General features: G+C 33.3%; 1 protein-coding gene across 1 annotated transcript in view; it reads left to right on the plus strand.

Annotated features, from left to right (window-relative positions):
- LOC140437842 (protein turtle homolog A-like) overlaps positions 1-23800 on the plus strand; it is an 813173-nt gene that overhangs the window by 85300 nt on the left and 704073 nt on the right. Inside the window, exon 2 of the mRNA XM_072527613.1 lies at positions 8185-8225. The gene's annotated coding sequence lies outside the window, so the exon portion shown is untranslated. The remainder of the gene's footprint in view (positions 1-8184; positions 8226-23800) is intronic.

A 23800-nucleotide genomic window follows, 5' to 3' on the forward strand; every position in this document is an offset into this window, starting at 1 on the left:
TCTTCTAGGTATTTGCGAACTTATTAAATACCAGAGATTACTGAAAATTTAATTTTTTTTGACCTTTAAAATTTTTTTAAATTTAAAGAAAAAAATCTCCATCGATACTTTAGATTGGAGTAATAATACAAGATCCCATTGCATCATTACGTTCATAACGTAGTTTCACCTACGTTTAAAATTAGGAGAATACATTGATAATAGGTTGCCAGTCAAAAAGTGGCACAAATATTTTTAATTCAAAAATTAGTTTTTCACAAATATTTTATTTCCTTAATTTATTTTTTAAATAAAATACGCTCCTCATGACGTATATGCATGTTTTTATATCAAATTAAAGCTAATTTTTTTCTTAATATGATGATATAAGGTTGCCTGAGAAAAAATATAGTACATGTAAATGTAATGTAATATAGTACAGTAAATACAGTATATGCCTGTTTCATTGATTTTGAGAAGGCATTTAATAGAGTGCAGCATAATCGGCTTAAAGAAATTTTATTAAATAAAAACATAGACAGTAGAGACATTAGAATCATATGTAACCTCTATTGGAACCAAACAGCAAAAGTGAAAGTTGAAAATGAACTGACCGAGGATATCCAGATTCGCCGTGGGGTCCGCCAAGGGTGTATCTTATCACCCTTGTTATTCAATTTATACAGTGAAGCTATCTCAGAATTAGCGCTTGCCGAGGTCAGTGAGGGCCTTATAATAAACGGTAAGTCACTTAATAACATAAGATATGCTGACGACACCGTCCTTCTGGCAGGAACACTAGAAGAACTGCAACACCTTGCTGAATAACTAAATATATATTGCAACGATTATGGACTAAAAATAAATTTGAAGAAAACCAAGTTCATGGTATTTACAAAAGAACAAAACATTAAAGTTAAGCTAGTACTAGATAATACAGAAATTGAACAAATATCTTCGTACAAATACCTTGGAGCATGGATCACAGAAGATACTGATCAGACAAAAGAAATAAGATGCCGCATTGAAATTGTACAATCAACTTTTAATAGAATGAGAAAACGTTTTGTATATATACACTCCAGTTTGCTGATGACCAGGTAGTGCTAGCGACCGACAGGGAAGACATGCAGTACATGCTTAGAAAACTGATAGAAGAATATAACGACTGGGGAATGAATGTCAATACAACAAAAACCAAATATCTTTGTATTGGAAACGAGTCAGATAACATAGACCTCGAAAACGGACAACATATTTCCTGCTGTCAGAGCTATGACTACTTGGGTGTTGCCTTTGACAATTGCAACAGGAACTAATACACGGGAAATAGAAAAACGAATCACTCAAGCAAAGAAAGTCTTAGGATGTCTCAATGGTATAATGTGGAGTAAAGAGATAACGAAAGGAAGAAAATTTAATATATATATGAGACCATGATTAAAACTACTCTTCTTTCTGGCGCTGAAACATGGAGAATTAGTGAGAAGAACAAAAAGCGAATAGAAGCAGTAGATATGGATGCAATGAGAAGATCTTTAGGTATTTCCAGACGAGACCGAATCAGAAATGATGTAATAAAACAACGTATGGGAATAGAACGAAATATAACTCAAGATATAGAGAAGAAACAATTAAGGTGGTATGGGCATGTTCAACGGATACCAGCAACAAGACTCCCCAAAAAAGTAGTAGAATGGCAACCGATAGGTCGACGGAAAAAAGGAAGACCCAGATTAGAATGGCAACACGGCGTAAACAAGTCCATGAGCGAAAGAAATTTAACAACAAACGACTGCGAAGATAGGAAGAGATGGTGTTTAGGTATCGGACAACGTCGGAAGACGTTCGAAACCGATGTGTATATATATATATATATATATATATATATATATACATATAGAAAACGTTTTGTAATCGCGATATCAATGTATTTTGATTTGTATGGGGTTGAAGCTTGGACACTTAAAAAATCCAACATTAAAAACCTAGAAGCATTCGAAATGTGGTGTTACCGACGTATTTTGAAAATATCATGGATGGATCGCAAAACAAACGAACAAGTTCTCGAACAACTAGGAAAAAATGCGAAGTTTTAAATTCCATAAAAATCAGGAAATTGGAATACTTGGGGCACATCATGAGAGGTGAAAAATACGAACTACTAAGGAATATAATGCAGGGAAAAATCAAAGGCAGAAAAAGCGTAGGAAGACGTAAAATCTCGTGGCTACGCAATCTCCGTGAATGGTTTGGATGCAGTTCAATTGAACTATTCAGGCGCGTAACCAACAAAATTATAATTGCCAGAATGATTTCCAATCTCCGATAGGAGCGGAACTTGAAAAAGAAGAAGAGAAAAAATAATCACAAATTAGGGCTGCCAGCTGTTAACCTTCATCGGACTAGCCGGGGTCTATATTGACAGCAGATCACAATTTTTGGCTGTTACTTTATAGATCTTAATTTTTAATCGGCAGTCTTTAACGGTTAGATAAATTCAAACTTCAATTTTATAGGCTGGGGTATCCTAATACCACGGCTAGCCTTTTATGTCATATAAAATGAATTCTAATAAAGTTGTAATAATGTGGGAATCCCATAGATTTTACGGATTAGTACAGACTATGAGTGCACTATCATTTTATGTAAGGGTTTTACATGTTATGTGGAATTCCTCGAGTTGCGATAAAATTTAACGAAATAATATAAATATATTGAATTCCAGTGTCAGTTGATTTCTTGTCGTATTTGTGAATAGTGCATAAAATTCTGAACATGAGTTACGTTTCATTTATATCTAGCCGAAAGCAACTGAGTGAAGAAGAACTTTTACGTTTACTTGAATGTGATGATCCAGAGCTTGATACCAATGAGGATACAGCAAGTGATTTAGAAGATAAAGACAATGTAACAAAGGTAGAAGAAGAAAATGACCTTATTATTGATCAAAGCATAGAGCAAAATAAACTAACTATTACTGACTCCGAAGGCTTACCGGTATATGTATCTAAAGATGGAGCTGAGTGGTCAAGGTTGCCAAAAAAAAAACACAAAAGTGAAACGCACAAAGGCCAATATTCGTAGACAGATTCTAGGACTTACAAATTACAGTGATGATAAATTAAGTATCAAAAACGCTGCTTTCCTTCTGTTTTTTTTTTCAGATGAAATTCTAAACATATTGTCGTGGAAACTAATCGGAGGGCTCAAGAGTATTACGATAAATGGAATAGTGAAAACCCAAACAAAACTAAAGTGTATGTTTGCGTTGATTATGTAGAGATTCAAGTCTATATTGGAGTATTGCTTATACTTGCTATATATATTGCTATCACTTAATCCAGGTGACCATCTGTGTGTCGATGAGCAGCTCGTGCCTTTTAGGGGTAAAGCCCTATTCTGAGTTAAAAGATATGGGTCCTTGTGGACTGCGCTACTTCTTTTATTGTAAACATGTAAATTTATTTAGGTAAGTTTTTAAATTGCCAATAAGAAAACAAGCAAATTTTAAATCTATTAATTTTTGGGAAAACAAGGTTAAGGCGGAAAAAAATTTAAGGCCAAAGAGTTGTCCTAGACTTTGAACCATTTGAAAGGAGGGTTTGGAATAACAACTGACAATTTTTTTACGAGTTTACAACTTGCGGATAAGTTATGGGAGAAGAATATAACTCTATGTGAAACTCTTTGAAACAATGAAATGTTTATTCCAAGGGAGATTCTACCAGAATCATATAAAACAGATTATTCAAGTATGTTTGCTTTTAGAAAACATAGAACGTTAGTCTCTTATGTTCCAAAACCAAGAACTGCAGTCATCTTACTTTCATGTGAGCATTTTGACGACAAAGTGACAGGTGAAGAACACTCCTATAAACCTGAAATTATTCTACATTACAACAAAAAAAAAGGAGCGGTCGATACAACCGATAAGTTAGCTAAAAAATATACGGCACAAAGAAAAACAAACCGTTGGCCGATGGCTATATTCTTTCATCTTATTGATATCGCAGGTATTAATTCCTATCAATTGTGGCTACTAAAATATCCTGATTGAAAAAAGCACAATATGAGTAAGCGTAAAATGTTTATTTTGGCACTGGACAACGAAATTATAAAGGAATATGTTTTCAGACGTTATAACAATAAGCACATCGAAAAGAATAAAAAGCGTCATATGGCAGATGTATTTCCGGAACTTTTAAAAATTACTGAGCCCAGAGTAGAACAAACAAAAAATATAAGGGGCGGTGTCATGTGTGTTGTAGAGGCAGAGACAGAAAAACTAGTAAAATATGTGTAAAATGTAATAATTTTGTATGTCTAGAACACGCAAAATCAGAAATAGGTTGTGTACATTGTACAAATAGTATGTAGTTGTTATTTAGTCTGTTAGCGTCAGCAGTAGAAAGTATTTTGTAGTAATGTGTATGCGTTAGTCTAATAAATGTTCAATATTATAAAAATAATGTGTTACTGGTAGAGTTTTATTTCGTATAAGCATAGTTAACCCATTTAAGAATGGAGTCTGTTCAGAACCCCCGTCTTTTGTGTAATATTTTGAGGCCCGTCCGATGAAGGTTTAAAACGCAAGGTATTAAAGACAAAGTAAAATATAGTTAGGGCGAAACGACAGTGGTTTGACAAGTGATAATATGTACATTATTATATATCTATGGACGCTTTAAATGAATGCTTTAAATATTCACACGACTAACACTTCAAACCAGTAGCGCTACGCGCTAGCTGTCTTTTATTTTATCCTTGATACCCCGCGTTTTTAACAGCTGGTAACTCTAATTTTCGACCATTATTTCTCAGGCAAACTTATATCATCATATTAAGAAAAAAATTAGCTTTAATTTGATATAAAAACATGCATATACGTCATGAGGAGCGTACCTATTTTATTTAAAAATTAAATGAACGAAATAAAGAAAAAACTAATTACTATTAAAAAGGAAAACACAGTTAAGATATGTTTTCACATACAGGGCGCTTGCGCATCCGCCTATACGTATTTCGGCCTAATAGGCCTCTTCAGAACGGTTTTCACAGTCGCTCTGAACGTGAAAATAAATCTTTTCTGTCTTAGGAAGCAACTCTAACATGGTTTCGTATATACGCAAATAGCGACATCTGATATTAGTTTATTAGATTTGGTTTCGAAAATTAGTTTACGGATTTTAATTACTATTAATTGAATTAAACATATTTGTGCCACTTTTTGCCTGGCAACCTATTATCAATGTATTCTCCTAATTTTAAACGTAGGTGAAACTACGTTATGAACGTAATGATGCATTATTACTCTAATCTAAAGTATCGATGGAGATTTTTTTCTTTAAATTTAAAAAAATTTTAAAGGTCAAAAAAAAATAAAATTTTCAGTAATCTTTGGTATATAATGGGTTCGCAAATACCTGGAAGACCTATCAAGATATTCACTTGAAAAAAGTTGGCTTCAATTTGAAATAAAACACTAATTACTTAATTGAATTAACAATATTTGCGGCTGGTTTTTAACTGGCAACCTATTATCAATGTATTCTCCTAATTTTAAATGTATGTAAAAATGTGAACTACGTTATGAACGAAGTGATCCTGCAATGGGATCTTAGCTATAAACTGAATTATATTTTCTTTGTATTATATTTCCATATCCTTTATCCAATATCCAATATTGTCTATCCAATATCCTTTTATTAAAAGTTTATAAGCATCGGACAAATTTGCTGACTTTATTTAGATTTTTACATTCAATTAGATTTAGTTTTTGTATCGTTTACTGGATTATTCTTGTCGATTAGTGTTTAATGGAAAGTATATTAATGAATAAATCTCGAAAATATAAATTTCAGTATTCAGGTAAATTTTACATTTGTTTATCGCGATTTGCATAAAAAGTTTCACATTTTATTATATTTAGGAGAAATTGTTCCGCAATTAATAATATTTTAATGAATATTATTTTCGATAATAAATATAAAAATAAAGTAAATGAACTGATTGTGAATTAAAATGAACATAACTCATTAAAGCAATTTATACCTGAAAAAGCTTATTCGATTTAGCTACATTTTTTGGGATTTTTGGAAAACTAACGCCGAGAAAAAATACAAAGATATAAAAATTTTTTATGAATATTTCCATTGTAAGAATAAATATTATTCTTTCTTCTATTTTTTTTATTCTCATAAATTTGTATAAGAAATTTTTTTTGAAATTTGATTTGAAATGACAACAGAGAAGAGTGCTTATTGCGAGTACTTTTGCATCTACAGAAGCTATTAAACCAGTTTAAAATATTAAAAACTTGAACTTATCAATACAATTTAAGCAAAAACTAGATTAATAAATATCTCATCTAATGTTTCACACGGTACAGAAGCAACTTTCAATACCTTTGACTATATCTCTTCATTTATATTAAAAAACTGAACCACAAAAGGAAAGATTTTTACAGCCTTGTGATTTCTTCTCTCTCTCCAATGGCGCTACAGCCCAAACCAAGCCTTGGCCTTTTCCGAACTAGGCCCACAACCGCGCCGATCTTTTGCAGGTTCTCACGGCTAGCACATTTTTCACGACCGCTGCCACTTCATCCTCCCACCTTTTCCGTGGGCTTCCTTTTAGTCTTTGATCAAATGAACTTTGATCATCCTGTTTCCGGTATCCATACAAAATGTAGCTTCGCCTATTTTTAAAAATTTTAAAGTGTTTGTCCTTGTGTAGTGTAGTGTGATGTTTAATTTTATGTTTATAACATTTTATTCTTGTTGGATAGGCCGCAATTGAAGAAATGCCCCTGTAGATGCTCTAGGGAGCGAAAGTACTTGGGCAAGATTAAATTAATAAAACTGTGTTCAATATCTGACTTTTATTTGATCAAAGTTCATTTATTCGAGCATTCAACCTCATATCAATTTCCTTTTAGTCATAAGCTCTGCTTTTTACTGTCTAGGGTTCTTTTCGTCAATCTTTAGGTCTCCATTCTTACTACAGGACCAGGCCAACGAAGTCTCTGAAGTTTGACCAATTCTAAGATCGGTGTCTCTTTGAACAGCTGGTAGAGTTCATGGTTGTATCTCAAATTCATAGTTGTGATTACTTACATCAGTTGAAATGCCATGAAAAAAGGATTTAGTCAACTCTTTAATACTAGTTTTTAAGCTAAATAAAGCTAAAACAATAGTTATAAGAGCTGACTGCTTTGTTCTGGCAGAGCTAAACTTAAATGCAATTGCAGTTACTTATAATGCTGTTTAGCTCGCAGGTACAATAATTTGACCTAAAGTTGCGGTGGTGCTTGACTGCATGAAAGGTTTGAGTTAGCTCAGTAAAATCTTACTTTTTGTTTCTTCATTTGAATAGTGTTTTATAAATTAATTTTCAAGAGACTTACTGGTACTTGGGGCTCTCAGTTTGTTTATATATGTCACTGATGTTTCACTATTCTTTTGTATCCGAATGTCTACCAAAAGCAATACTAAAAACAGTATTACAAACTTTGCATTCTGTTTCATTGTCATAGCGTCCCTTTTTAATGTACCTACTTCCATTCTTTGGAGTACTCATCTTTAAACTTGCACTGATGCGTGGGCATAATTAGTAATTCATGACAAAATGTGATGTACCAAACCAATATTTATAACAACTAGCTTCTAACATCTTACAGCTTTTAACTCCGGTTAGATAGTCGCTCGATGAATGGGTTAGTTCAACTCCGGGTATGATCGTTAAAAAACAGGACAATCTCGTTTTTACGGGATGTTTGGTCACCATACTATGAATAGAAAATATATTTGTAGGATAAATTATATATTTTTTTTTTATAATTTGTTTTGTAATGAAAAACTGGTCGTTGGTGGTGATCTCTTATATTTTTTAATCTATTGTAAATTATTTTAGAGTATTTTTTATATGTTGTATTTAAAGGTATCGCCTTTGAAATTTTTGCAAACGTTACGGTGGCCTATTTTAAACAGACATATAAATTATGCCGTGTGCCACGTTTCAGGTATTTTGGATTTCAACCAATATTTATTTTTCTAACTCATTTTAGCTTAACTTTATCATTTAAAAAAATTAATATTTTTGAATATAAAATGAATCTCCTAGTTCTGTATATTAGTCTAAAATTAGTAATAAATTATTTATCTCTTTTTAAAACAATAATTAACTTTCATTTTATTGTTTCAGGAAAAACTTGTATAGAGAACTGAAAAATTCATCAATTCAAGGTAAGTTACATTCAAATTTTGGCTACCAATTTCTAATAAATGTTAATAAGGTGTTAATCCTGAAATTTGTTACGTTTTTTCAGACAAATTAGTAGCTAAAAGTAATATAAACTAATATATCTTACACTAAGTGTACACTTCATTTTTCAAGAGTACGAAACTTTATATAGAAGGTCGCAAGCTGATTCAACTTACCATTAATTATTTTCTTATCGGAGTTCGATGTCTCTTTCGTATTTGATTCTAATTTTTCTCTTATCCTTTTCTTATAAAGTTATTTTTGTGGTATGTCACCAAATACAAAAGACAAATCGGACTAAATAGAGAAATGAGACTCTTCTGGGGTGGATTGGGGAATGCAAAGGGAGAAATCATCGTAGTCTTGCGTAGCGAGAATCATCATTCTCAGTAAATTTTAGAAATGTAATGGGCGCCATGCAAAATATGTGAAAGTTATAAATAAATCAGTACAAATTTAAAACAAAAACATGTATTGTTAACGAAATACGAAAAGCAATGTATATGGTACAAAATTAATGCAATATTTTAATTATCATTTAGAAGAATTAAAAGAGGTATAGTAAAAAAATGAAGAAAACATGGTTTGATGACGAATGTAGAATAGAATTAGGGGATCAAAGTAAATTAAGACTAAGAATGCTGGAATTAGAAACAAAAAATGCTGAAAGTGAGTACACTGAAAAACGAAAAAGAACTAAAAAATATTAAGAGGATAGAAAAGGAGGTATAATGAAAAATTCTTAAAAAAGAGATTGAAGAAAATTTTAAATTTAGGAGTCCGTGTATGAAGAAGATCAGCCACAGACAAGCAAGGATGGAGGCAAAAAATAAAGGATGCCAATGCTCAATTTGGGTTTTAGTGCCGTAGAAGAAGAAGGATAAGAAATGGTGCAAATATGGGAACGAAAAGTACTAAGGAAAATATTTGAATGAAAAATGGAGAACGGCGTTTGGACCAGAAGGACAAATGAAGATCTGAGGGAGTTGAATGGAAAACCCAGCATACTAGTAGTAATAAGGATCCAATGACTAAGATGGCTAGGATACATATAGAGGACACCAGAGGATGCTACTATCAAGTACAATAGGAGGACGTCAGAGAAGAAGTCGACCCAGAGCAAGTTGGAAAATGGATATGAAGTTTGATCTAAAAAGATTCAACGTCACAAATTGGAAGATGAAAGCAATAGACAGGAAGTGTGAAGAGAAGAATGGTCATCAAGCCATGGACCTACTAAGATTGACGGGCTAACCAATATAATTAGTTATCACTAGAGGTTTTATACAAAAGGTCACTATCCTGTAGATTCATCGTTTTGATATTTTAAATAACTTTGAGCTGAATGAAATTTCTCTACAATCTCCTGAAGATCCCTGGAGAAAATACACGTGAAAAGTATTGCTCCATTAAAAAAAGACGGCTGCAGCGAACAAAGACTACAACTAATATTCCATACTATAATCTCTAGCTCAGTTCGTACTATGGTCCACAAAATAATCCCCAATACAAATAATTGTCAAAAGAATCCGAATTTTAATTTTAAAAAAATATGGTCTATCGGTGTGTGGTCTGCTCATTTCAAGAGACGAAAACAAGACACACTCAACGTAAATTCTTCTATTACCGAAACTTAAAACAGGCATTATTGCCATGTAACTTAAGCTGAAGGAGGAGCTATGTATGATAGCTCCTCCTTCGGCTAGTAGTGTAATAGATGTAAATGTAACATACATAGTATAAATGATTTGGATACTAAATAAAAAAATAATGGAATATTCACATGAGTAGAATGAAGGAGATCAGGGTGAACAAAATAGCAAGAGATTAAATTATTGCACAGGAGAAGTATTAGATATCAATCCACTAATCAACAAGCACAGTTGATTATAAAGAGACAAAAGAAGAATTCTTTACAATAAAATTGTTTCCACCTGTATATTTTTCTCTCTAGAATTTAAAATTTTAAACAAACTGTCTTCTTTACACTCAAAAAACTTCGACCCGAACATGCACCTCTTCAACCACTAGTAAAACTAAGTGACTTTGTTCAAGCAAAGAAATACCATCGCTGGAAATCCACCAACGCCATTGAAAAATATGTTGATCAACCTACTTTTCCACTTTTCCGAAAATAAAAGCGGGTGACTTATCTTTACTGTAGATTCGGTTGGGGAAAATGCGACGCAAGAGCTCGGGTGATAAATAGAAATAATTCATGAACTCGTTCTTTTTTAAATGACATGTAATTTTGAACGTAAACAATAAAATATTTTACTCGGAGGACGAAATCATATATAATATACATTTTGACATGGAGATATTTGTAAAATGGCCTAATATTTCGACCGTAATGGTGACTGTTCAAAAAACGTTTTTTGTTGATTAGTGTTTCTATTGACGGGGTTGGATTTACATTTACATTTATCTAGATACTTCTGTCTGCGTATTCTGCACATGCATATGCAACTTGTAAACAAAAAACAAATTCATATTGTCTTAGTATTCTCAATCTCATTTTCGTAATAAATTCTTAACAATATCCAGCCAACCAAGCTCTAATCGAGCTCCACATTGTCTAAATCCCATTGTGATTGATTATGTGCTTCAATTATAAGTTGGCTTAAGACTGGATTTGGAGCATAACCTTACTTGACTAATTATCCTTATTAGCTTTATACCTCAGGTAGAATCAGTAATTGGAAGATACAAGGCGGGTCAATTTGATAAAGCGTAAAAACCGATCATGTGTTAAGTTATCAAGGAAGTTTCTCAAGCAAAGCTCTTACGGAGATTTATTTAGTTTAGAAAATTTACTTAAAATATACTAAGTGAAGTAGAAATTCAAACACCCATTGTAAATTATTATATTTTGAAAATGTTTTGTACAATTATACAGGGTAGCCAAAGAAACAAACGATCAAAATTTCAATATGACTGAAACTACATACAGGGGTAAAGAAATTAATTATATGTTTGTGGACTCTAACATGAAAGAAGTCTTATCAAGAAAGAAAATTGGGAAGAAAGAGAATTTGGCGTTGACACTCTAATCGAATGCGAATGTAGTAGAAATATGTGACAAAATGAAACAGAAATAGAAGGAAATGTAATCAGAAGTAGAAGTGCGCTCACGACACAAAATTTGGAAGACTTAATGCATCTTGGCTAGCACGCTATGCCGGAAAATGACCAATTGACACTCAAGGAAGAATTCGGCCAATTTGCATGCTTTTTAAAGGCAGTAAAAAAAGAATAACTATGAAAAGGAGATATAAAAAAAGTAAATTAATGTAAATGTAATGTAATGAGCTTTAAAGCGCTCAGTTGCTAATTTATTTACAAAGACAACTTTAATTTAATTCTAATAATTTGATATTCCTTTTCTCAACAATAACGTATATACCTCTCACGTATATGTACAGTTTAAACTAGTTAATTAGTCATAAAATCCCTAAATATAATAAAATGTTTTCCCAATAATGTATATCCTAACTTTAAAATACAAAATAAAGGAAGTATGGGAACAATATATAATTCATCTGTTCCATGACGAGAGGGAAAATGAACAAGATATAGGTGAAGAAGGACAATACCTACAAATTTTACCCTCAGAAGTAAAGAATGCCCTACAGAATGCAAAATAAGGAAAAGCACCGGGTCCTGATCAAATTTCAGTTCAACTGTTAAAAGCCTTAGATGACGGTAATATAAAGAGACTCACCCGAATTCTCAACCACATATTTGTAGAGGGCAACATCCCGGAGGAATGGCTTAAATCGATATTTTTACCTCTTTTAAAAAACAACAATCCCAAATCATGTAATGACTATAGATTGATAAGCCTAATGTACCACCCTTTAAAGATTCTCTTGAAAATTGTTCAAAACCTAATTTATAAGAAATGCGAGGAGCAGATAGATCAAACGCAGTTTGGCTTCAGAAGAGGCATGGGTACAAGAGAGGCATTATTTGCGTTGACGGTACTCTTGCAGAAATGTCGGGAATATAACAAGAGTGCATATGTATGCTTCATAGACTTAAGGAAGGCATTTGACCGAGTTCAGCATATGAAGTGAATAGATGAATTAAAAACCATCAATTTAGACAAAAAAGACATTGAGTTTATTAAGGCTATATACTGGAACCAGAAACCAGTAGTAGAGGTAAGCGATATAGAAACAAATAATATAGAGGGGTCAGGCAAGGATGCGTCTTGTCTCCGATGCTTTTCAAGGTGTACTCACAGGTCATATTCAAAAAAGCCTTATGGGAAAGAAAAGAGGGAATAAAAATTGGTGGAGAAATCGTAAACACCATGAGATTTGCAGATGACACGGTAATTATGACTGAGAGTCTAGACTCTGAAGAACTACAAACTTTACTAGATGCAATAAATAGTGAATGCATTCAAATGAGACTTGATATTAACACAGATAAGACCAAAGTTATGATAGTATTAAGGAGTCCAATAAATAATGAACAACTAACAAGCTGGACAAGTGGACAGCAAATAGAGAGTGTGACAAAGTATAAATATCTGGGAGCTTACATCAACACAGAATTAGATCCAGACCAAGAGATCAGGGTACGAATGGAAATGGCAAGGGCAGCGTTCTTAAAATTCAAGCAATTGTTTTGTGACAAAAATCTGAATACTGCGCTAAGACTGAGGTTTGTTGGATGTTACGTCTGGTCCCAACTATTGTACGGGGTAGAAAAATGGACGTTAAAAGCGCAAATAGTTAAGAAGCTTGAAGCCTTTGAACTTTGGATATACCGGAGAATGTTGAGAATTCCATGGACTGCCAGGGTCAAAAATGAGAAAGTGCTGAGAAGGATGGGTTGAGACAAAAAATTGTTGAGAACAATAAAAGTACGCAAGACTGCATACCTTGGACACATATTGAGGAATGATAAATATAGTTTTCTGCAGGTCATCATGCAGGGTAGAGTCGATGGCAAAAAGGGAATAGGTAGAAAGAGGAAGTCATGGCTGCGAAATATTCGAGACTGGACAAACATGACTGTAGACGAATTATTTCACGTTGCAAAAGACAGAGAAACTTTTAGAAATGTGATTGCCAACCTCCGTTAATGGGGACGGCATAGGAAGAAGAAGAACTTTAAATCAAAGAAAATAAAAAGCCATAATTACAAACAATTAATCTACGTGCTTAATAGAATAAAATTCATAACTTTAGCGTCGATCAAGTGGTTAATATCAAGTTAAATGGAAATCTATTGTGACGGAAGAGATTCCAGGTGTATCAATAAGCTTAGACAAAAAAAATATAGCATTCTCTCTGGTTAAATGTGTACATCATGAGTATTAATGGGAGTATTGCACCATCTTCTGATACATAAATTAATATTAGATAAAATTACATACAATGATTATTATAAAAAAAGTTTGAAACTTTGAGAACGATATTCTTTAGTAAGATTTAGATGGATACATACTCTTAAAAACAATTAATTAAATCAATTAAATATAATTAAATTAATAGTTTGAAATTTCCCTGTTGGTTTCCAGATGTATCCTTTGAATCTCAAATAGATTATCAGAGGGAAAAAGAAGCTCCAACTTAACTTTAATCTTGGAAACATACACCCAATTCTTTGTTACAGAAAGAATAAAAAATGCAGCCCCAATTTAAATAAATTCCTTAATCCAGGTGACTTCTTAGAGGGAAGTTTCCAAGGTTTAAGTTATGTGTAGGATAGTTAAAAAAATATATCTTATATTATTTTTCTGTTCTCGTTATGTAAAGAAAAAGAGACGAGTAAAAAAAAACAACAAAAACGAGATATAAAGGTTGTCATAAAAAGTTGACTTAAGGCATAAAAAGCTTTATCTATTAAAAGTTTGTTCAAAATAATCATGACCTTGGAGAGTTTAAGCCTATTAAATATTTTTACGGAATCAATTATATGAAGGAAAAAGATATTCTCAGTATATTTAAAATATGCAAAATGTTTTTCCATCACGAAAATATGACACAAAGAATTATTTTTGAGATTTAATAATACATATTACAAAATAGGGCCATATTAGTATGCCAAAAGAAATTTACCAAGAGAGTTATGCAATAAATCCTAATAATATAACGACGATTCTTCTCACATTAATTCAACAAAAAAAAAGGTATTTCCTTTACCTAAAACTTAATTCCTTCCAAGTGTGAAGTCTTAAGCAGCTATATGTAATCTATTAAATCGTGACGGCGCAGCTAATAATATTACACGATTTAACCTCACCAGTCTTCCGGGTTGAACCGTGTTGAATCGCGTTGATTATTATTGCGCCGAGCTTTCGACATACTCTCTGATGTCTTCTTCAGGTCTACCGAGGTCTCAGCCTCCCGAGTTCCCAGACACTACTACACTGATCACTTGTCAAAGCATTACTGTAATGCTAAAGATTTCTTATAAATATACCATAATTTTCCCTTTAACACCACGGGTATTATAGAGTCCTATACAGTCTTATATATCTTATAGAGTTTTAGAAAAATTTTGGACTTGCAGTATGAATTTTTTTGTCTGCGGTTTTCTAATTATGGATCTACCTCGGTTCAACAAGTTGAGCGCATACTTAAAGTACATTCGTCCATTTTTTCGATAATTCATTTTTAGTATAGTCGACTAATAATTAAAAGTATAAACGAAATTATACCTTCTTCATCAATATCTGTTTCTAAAATATTTTTCCGACGTCAAATAAACTTAATTTTAAAATTAAATTGTGGCTTATCTCCAACAAAAATAGTAAATTGCATTAATAATATTTGTTTCGTTTTATATCCTTCACGTTTCATGTTTACTCTAAATACGGTCCGAACATCCTTTTTGCATGTATTTGGTTGATATTTCACCACAGAGAAATAGACGTTCTTTGGAAGTTGATTTTTAATCTATCTGTGTCCGCCAAGAGTCACCTGTTTGATTAATGGCTTTTTGTGCGGCTTGTTTTTTAATGACATGAAAGGCTTTCTAGAAGTAGCAAAAAGCTAGCAATGACAATCGATTTTTATCGACTTGATATAAAACAGTACAGGCTCTATGTACATTGGAAGACTACTACGTGTAAAACATACTAGAAAATGTAATAGAAACTAATCTAGTAAAAGTTTTACGTTGCAAGTAATACGATTTTAAGATTTATTTGTTTTCTTACTTCGGGTTCGAATGCACAAACTGTCTTTAAAATACAATTTTTTACTAGCTTGGTTTTTTCAAAACAAAATGAAATGATTATTTTTCTAATTTAAGTAAAGTTATCTAAACTGTAGTGACGATTTGTTCAAGTCGTTTTACAATTTTATATTTGACAAGGTTCTGAAATTGTTTTCTTATAGCATGTCTATATTAAATGCTGTATGTATGTGGGATTAAGCTACAATTGTTGGTAATGATAATTACATTTTTAGCTAAAAATATTTGATACTTCCATTTCCATTGACACTTCCATTTCTACGAAATGGGCCCCAAAAAAGACTTTTTAAGAATTTTGTTAAAAAGAGTGTATAAACGCCAATGTTGTTGTCGAGGTTATGTCATTACACAAGATTGAAAAATGACGCGGTTGGCGTAATGTTATAGGCAATAGCCATGCTTTGGCTGAAAAGAAATTTGGATGAATGTTTGCCCTATGGAACTTTAAATTTTGACTATTTTACTGCTACTAAGTGTTCTGCATCATTAATATATGCTATCAGCGTTTGTGTATGTGGGAGTTCGTGTATTGTATTTGTGATGTATCTCAGAGATGATGTATCTCAGAGTTTCGTAATCTGCTATTATTGGTATATTCTTATTGTTGCAGTATAGGAACAAAGAAACTACTGCAGTTTTCTTCCTACTATCCAGTATTGCACCGCTCCAGTATCGATTTCCATATACCGTAACTTGGTATTGGAACTATTCTTACCGTTTCCAGGAATATTTATCGACTTATCGGTCTAAATCCGTGATGTTTAGCGTTAACAAGGGCGCCTCGTGTAGGACGTGGCTTTATACCATGCATAACGGTCTTGAATATAATGAGGCTGAAGCTCCACTTAAAAGAGCTATATTCGCTTCATCCATCCCTGTGAGCTTATGACGACCGGTCTTTAGTCAACCTAAAACAAAGGTACTATCATTTTAAACCCACTAACTTATCGTAACATTGGCTATTAATTAGCCAATGATCAAATCTTAAAGCAAGTAGCAATCCTCTACTTTCGGTAGATTCCGGTAGAGGATAGGCTGCTACAGGTCTTGGTGACGTTGCTTTATGCTAACCGCTGACATCCCTCCTTTCTAAATTCTTTAAAATCACGCCAAACACCCAGTTAGATAAAATGAAAATGAAATTATCTTAAAATTTATTACACCAGGCGGGTAAGAGATTTCGAGTATCTTGCATTAAACTACTAGTCTGCCCACGGATTCTGGGGAAGACAAGATAAGTAAACATACCATACTTAGAAAATCTTTAAAACACAACGTCGCTTTATATAATGCTAGATCCGTAGCAGCAGAAGAAAAAACCATATACATAGATGCAACTAGAAATGTTGAAAATTAAATAGGATGTGATAGACGTTAGCAAGGTAAAACAAATAGGGGAAGGCGTAGAAAAACTGAAATCGGGTCACTTGTTTTATCAGGCCGGTAGTGAAACTAAAAATGGAAGACGGTGGCTTCTTTGTACATAGAAAACATGAAAGCAGCATTATATCAGTGGATTTTTTTACTAGAGTAGTTTCTTTAACCCTAAAATTAAGTGAAAGATATAGTTTAAAAATCGTACAAGTATATGCCCAACAGGTGGCCATGTGGACTATGAAATAGAAGAATTCTACGATGACATTACTTTAGCTCTAAATGGTACAAAAGCACACTTTACCATAATATGTGATAACTTTAACGCTAAAACGGGAAGAAAGACAAATAAAACAGAAACAGTACTGGAAAAATTTGGTTTGGGGAAAAAGGAATGAGCGCAATGAACAGCTTCTACAAAAAAAGAAGTCTACACCTACCCGGACCTAATAATGTAAATACATTAATTTAAAGAACAGATCAACAATATTCTTAAAAGCAATAAAAATACAGACCCAAATATCGACTAAATGCCATTATAATAGAAGCTATAGAGAAAAGTTAAAATATATACTGCCAAAAGAAATGGTATAACGGAAGAATAAGTCTAAATAAGAAGCATAAATGGAAGAGAGGGCAAAAATATGCAAAGTAATAGGAGCGACGGACATCATAAAATTAGAGAAATGAGCAAAAGAATACAAAAATCTATTAGGATGGACAACCAAAAGCATAAAAGTTAACAAATCTAACAAACGATTGAAAATAACAAGAGTCTCAAAGTTCTAAGAGGAAAATTGGAAAACAACAAAAAACAAATAATAAAATTAAAGGATATAGGTGCAAATATCATCAAAAGAAAGGAATTACTACGAGTAATACATTTCTATACAGAATTATACAGAAGTCAACAAAACTATGATGAGCAACTAAAAGAAAAGTTAGAAAATTCAGGAAAACGAATAGTTAACCACGGATTGGAATTGATACCTGATACATCAACAGACAAATAATGAAACCATTCAAGAAAATGAAAAGAAATAAAGTCCCAGGAAAAGATAATGTTATAAAAGTCGCGAAGATTGGAGGAGAAGATTTCTAGAAAATATAACGAAATTATTCAACTTATGTCTGCACTAAAGTGAAACACCTACGTAATGGCACAGTGCACTTACCATTTTATTAAACAAAAGGGGCGACTCAACAGACTTCGAGAATTACCGGCCCATAAACCTGTTAAACCACCTTTACAAATTATTCACAAGAATAATAATAAAAAGACTGGAAACAAAATTAGATTTTTACCAATCTAGGGAACAGTCAGGATTTAGGAAACACTTTGACACCAACAACCATCTCCAGTGCATAAAAAGAAAAGGGCCTCCCCACTGGATCCGGAAAGCTGCGAAATCAATTCGTCCAAATTCGATCGAAAACGGACGAAAGATCCAAACACGTGGTTTGAAGAGGACAGCGTTCACTAGGCCCGTACCATTCGTATGTTTTCATCCAAATTCGAACTATGCCGCATCCGATTCCAGTATGTTGCGATCTAATTGCGAAATAGTGCGAAACTTGGATCACGCGAGATTGACACAATGCACTGTAATCGGTTCATTTTTCGAGTTTAGCATGAATTTTGTTAAGAATGTATTGGAAAGTATCCGTTTTCATTCGAAAATATGAGAAGTGGTGGTCATCGTCGATTTGGTACTACATCGTATAACAAATGAGCAAATTCTCCAAACTCGTTTCTGTTTGCGTAAAAAGGATTTACTCACACTTCTCTTCTTGGTGTATATTACCTGACACGTCGATGAATCAAAGGACATTGTTCCAAAAAGAAAAATTCTTCATTAGAATTAGAAACACTGTTTCGTAGAGTCATAATTACATCATAAAGTTTGGACGAATACTGAGGCAATAAACGATAGGCGTTCGTACGATTTCGTTATAACGACCTTCGTCCGAACTCGCACCTTCGTAGTTCGCAGCTTTCCGGATCCAGTGGACGGGAGGCCTTATAGAAAAATCCATCGAATACAACCGACTATTGGCTATCGTAGACTTTCACAAAGCATTCGCTGCGATAGAAATTAACAGTGTCATGAGAGCCTTGGAGGACAGTCGCTTAGATTATCGGTACTCCAAACTGATCACGAATATATACAATAATGCAACCATAAGGGTAACACTACACAAATATACAAAATGCATAAAAATTAAAAGAGAAATTGGACAAGGAGATACGTTATCTCCCAAACTTTTTACGGCAGTTCTGGAACATGCTTTCAAAAAATTGGAGTCAGAAGCCAAAAGAATCGATAAGTGTCGATAAAATGCTCTCCCACCTATGATTTGCTGAAGACATTGTTGTGATAATTGATATCTTAAAAGAATATGAAACTCTGTTTACTGAGTTTAATGACGCCTATAATGAAGTTGGTTTGAACATAAATTTTGGAAAGACACAATACATAACAAGTCTAGTACCAAACGAAAATCCAAAGGTCGGCTGCAACGAAATAGGATTAGGTCATAAATATAAATACTTTGGTCATGAAATCCAAATTGCCACACTGCTGAACTGTAAGGAGAAATTATTTTTCATGGGCCGCACATGGAACTCTATCAGACATCCTCAAGAGCAACATGCCACATTATTTGAAAAAGAAGACGTTTAACGAGTGTGTGCTTTCAGTCATGACTTACGGCGACGAAACACTTTTCCTAATACAGGCTACAGCAACCAAACTCACATTAGTCCAAAGAAGAATGGAATGGATAGAGTCCATAGCATGACTAAAGTGGAACTTGACGAGCCGTGGACCCAGAATTACAGTGTGTAGACTATGACCAGACAAAAGAAGCAGAGGTAGATCACCTACTCGATGGACAGACGACGTCAAAAGAATAGCTGGGAATTGGCTGCAGGAAGCTCAAGACCGACAGAACTAGAAAAAATTTGGGGAGGCCTATGTTCAACTTTGGACGCAGAAGGCTGGATGATGATAATAATAAAAATCTTGTTATTTAAAAGCCCAACATGGAGCGCTACTAAAAAAGTTCTATTAACCAAAGAGCATATTAATATTACCAACCACGGAAGTCTTTGAGAACACATATAAATAACTTATTCTTAACATAACATCGATTTTACGAACTTCATAAACTTTAACTATATATGCAGTGTTATCTTTTTGTTCTCTTTACTTCGCAAGCTTTTAGTAAATTAAAGTTGAGAATTTGAATATTTCCGGCAAATTGAGTAAGAGCAACTTTGGGCAAAGAAGCATAACAAGAAGTATTCTCAAAGGAAATCTCTATTAACTATAGCATATTTCAAAATTCAAATCATTTATTCGAAGCAACAAGTAGCGATGCATCGCGAACTTCAAGAGGAATGAGTTGTTCTCATTATTGATGCTTATCTATAATATGCGATTCTATGGCCAATCGGATGCTGCGGATCGCGAATTGTTCGTATGTATAATATTATTACAATCGGTTCTATGGATGTTAAGGAATTTAACCTGGTTCATTTTATAAATCTAGAAATACGTCTTAAAAGTATGTGACAATTAAAATAACCATTATTAATTTATTGTTAACGATTGATTTTTTTAAGGACAAAAATAATCTCGTAAAAAATTCGGTGTTAGGTAGTATATTAAAAGAATTCCAAGAACAGTTCTATCGAAATGAGTAATAATATACGCAGTGCTATATTTAAAATAAGGAAATTTTAGAAGAAACTTCTGGTATTATCGGAAGTGGTATTATTTAGGCATATCTAAAACCTTTTCTTTTAAATTTTTCTAAGAATCACCCTATATATACATATATACAAGGTGGTGACACCTTTAGAGAGACAAAAATTTTAGAGAGAGTAATTGATAGACGGATACGTGAAGAAACCGAAATATCCGATCTATAATCATTTTAGCTTGATGCAAGGCAGATCAACAATAGATGCAATTTTCATTGTAAGGCAGCTAATGGAAAAATACAGGAATAAAAGAACAAACGGGCATATGGCATTCATTGACTTTCTCAAGAGTTCTGTGGGGAGGCGGTTTAGCTGTACATATCTGTGAAGAGGATTGATATTAATTTTACTCGGGGAAAATATAAGGACAGAAGTTTACGGGAAAATGTAATTAAGGAAACTGACACTGCATGGAAATAAATGCAAAGAAAATTTTGTCGAAATGTGCAAAATTTTGAAATTCAACCGATCTGTACATTTTGCAACAAATGGACTTTTTTTCAATAAATCCGTATACTTTACCTCATATTTGCAATATCAATACTATTTAATTCCAAATGTAGCTTGCATGCATAATATAATTAATATATTTACTACTTTATTGTCTAACAAGAAATTAAGGAGAGTGACTAATAAATGTAACATGATATAATAATGCCAGCTAAAACAAGAGGCGTATTCACGTTACGTTTTATCGTATAAAATATCATAATAGAGAAAATTTTGCCGGCAATATTTTCGACTGTTATGAGAGTTTGTTGCCTGGCAATTTTCGTGAATTTAATTTTGACAGTTAAATCAAGAGACGTCAGTCGAGTGATTTTGTCAAAATTTCATTACCGAAAATTGCCAAAAGGCAACAAACTTGAATAGAACCAGAAGGAAATTTTGCCGGTAAATAATTTTTTCTTCAAACGTCAAATAATGATGACATTACTTATCTAACTTGATCCTGTCAAAGTTTTATGTCTCCGCCGGCAGCAGTTTTTTTCTCATTTCTTTACGGCGGAGGGAAAAATGTTGTCATGGCAACAATATGAAATATGTCACAAAGCAACAATACAAATGTCATTAACAACAATTAAACATCATTTTTATTTATAGTAATATTAAAAGTACAATTAGTTAATGAGGCATTTTCAAAATTGAAACCGTGCAAAAATGTTCCCGACTCTTGATACGCATTGGTAATTGTTGATGATACTGATGGTCGAGAACAACTTTCAGCAATCATTCCCGATGTTGGCGAATTATGAGGGTTTAAAATTTTTTGAGCATTATCGTTCTTATCGGACTTGGAGGGCCCCAAACGTGTTACTTCAACATTAGCCGCGGACTCAATTTCGTTTAGGTTTTCCATTTTCGGTTGCGGTTGCGGTTGCAACAACAATAAGCTGTCTTTAATAATTGCAAACAACTGTCAAACAACTGTAACCAGGGAGACGCAAATCCCACGGACGACTTAATTATTTTAATTTCTAACATCTAGACGACGTTGATAGTTGTCACAGTTAATTTCGAGTAAAAATAGCGTATGAATTGTACTATTTATGGTTGAAAATTGCTACGTTTGAAGAAAAAATAGTATACTTTATTCGGCAAAGAATCGACTTTTCTTGACTTGCCCTCTATTCGGGCATATAATATCGGGCCCAACAAGAAAAGTCACGCTTCTCCGCCTCATAAAGTAATATACTATTCTCTCGAATATTTTTCTCTCTATTCGACAAGACTATTTCACCAGACAATTAATGTACATCTACGAAACATAATCTTTATTTATTTGTTAACTGTGCAATTATTATAAGCTATAGTAGTTTGCCCATTTCTTTCTATCAAAGCATGATTTTGTGTATAATTGACCTAAAGCATTTGGGAACTAGCAGGTCCAACTTCTGTTCCAATTTGTTGTTCTGAGATTTTCTGGTAGTGACTGGAATCCAGCTGCAGATATGGTTTAAGAGACCTTGCATTTGAGTGACCCGTTAATTTAATTAACTCCTGTTCAGAAATACCTTGCTTGAACAAAGCTGACACAGCTGAAGATCGATGAGAACGGTTTGTTATTTTATGTTTTTTGTGTCTATTCCAATTTTTTCAGCTGAAATTTTTGTCCACTTAGATACGGTGTTAATTCCAAGTGGACAGTTTTTCATCCATCCTTCCAGTTGGGGTGCACGGTAAAAAAGAGTCTGTCTGAAAAAATCTTTCCCCCTTTTTCGATTAATTTCAAAAATAATCTAATTGGTCATGAATTTTCGTTTGATGAATTTCTTACCAGCCATTTGCTGCAAACTTTTCGAAACGCCTTGGTTTGTTTTGGAGTAAAATGCTGTTGTATTCAATTCGGCCCGTAAATTCTCCCATTACATCAAATTTCTTCTGAAAAAAAAGTGAATCTTGCAGTTTACGGTTTCATTGCCTATCCAAGCAAGTTCAAATGAGCAAAGGTGAAAAAACTTTTTTTGTGCTCCATCGGGGGTCTCCTTGTAGGTTTAAATGATTTTTAATAGTTCTTCGGTGGATAAGGCTTTTGAACTCAGTTTTCTTTCTTCTTGAACGCTTTGAAGCTGCTTCCGCTTGGTATATCTGGCCAATCTTACACATTTGAAAGATATATCTGTGAAAGAGTTAATTTTTATGCCGTACTCCGTAAAATATTTTTCTTGTACCATTGTTGTTGTAGTATTTCACATTGACATTACAGACAACTGTTTATAGTCTTCGCCATTACCTTTTTTCATGTTAAAGGCATAATCCTCGAGAATTTTTGCTGGTTTCGTTATGTCAGTACATTTTTCAAGCGTAAAATTTCTCACCCGTAGGAACTCTGAAAATTGGCTCCAAATAGAGCTTCTGGACTTCTGAATCTTCAATGTGACATTTTCCGAAACCAATTTTTTTATTTCTTTACCTGACTGGCATCCAGATCTTAATTTTTCGTCTGGATTCATTATATCTGTCCAAAATTGATTACGCCTCAATGACATTTGTCAAACTGACAACAATAGCCTGACAACCAAACACCTTCGTGACGCATCTGTCATAATTTTGTCGTTGAGAAATCACGGGTAGGAAGGAGTTTTGTCAGTAGGAAACGTGGCGTTGCTATGACGTTTTATCAGTTAAAAATAGTCTAGTGAAATAGTTAAATTAGTAATTTGGTCAGCACAATTTATCCAAATTCGTATTTAC

This window comes from Diabrotica undecimpunctata, chromosome 3, assembly GCF_040954645.1.
Source record: "Diabrotica undecimpunctata isolate CICGRU chromosome 3, icDiaUnde3, whole genome shotgun sequence".
Taxonomy (NCBI): domain Eukaryota; kingdom Metazoa; phylum Arthropoda; class Insecta; order Coleoptera; family Chrysomelidae; genus Diabrotica; species Diabrotica undecimpunctata.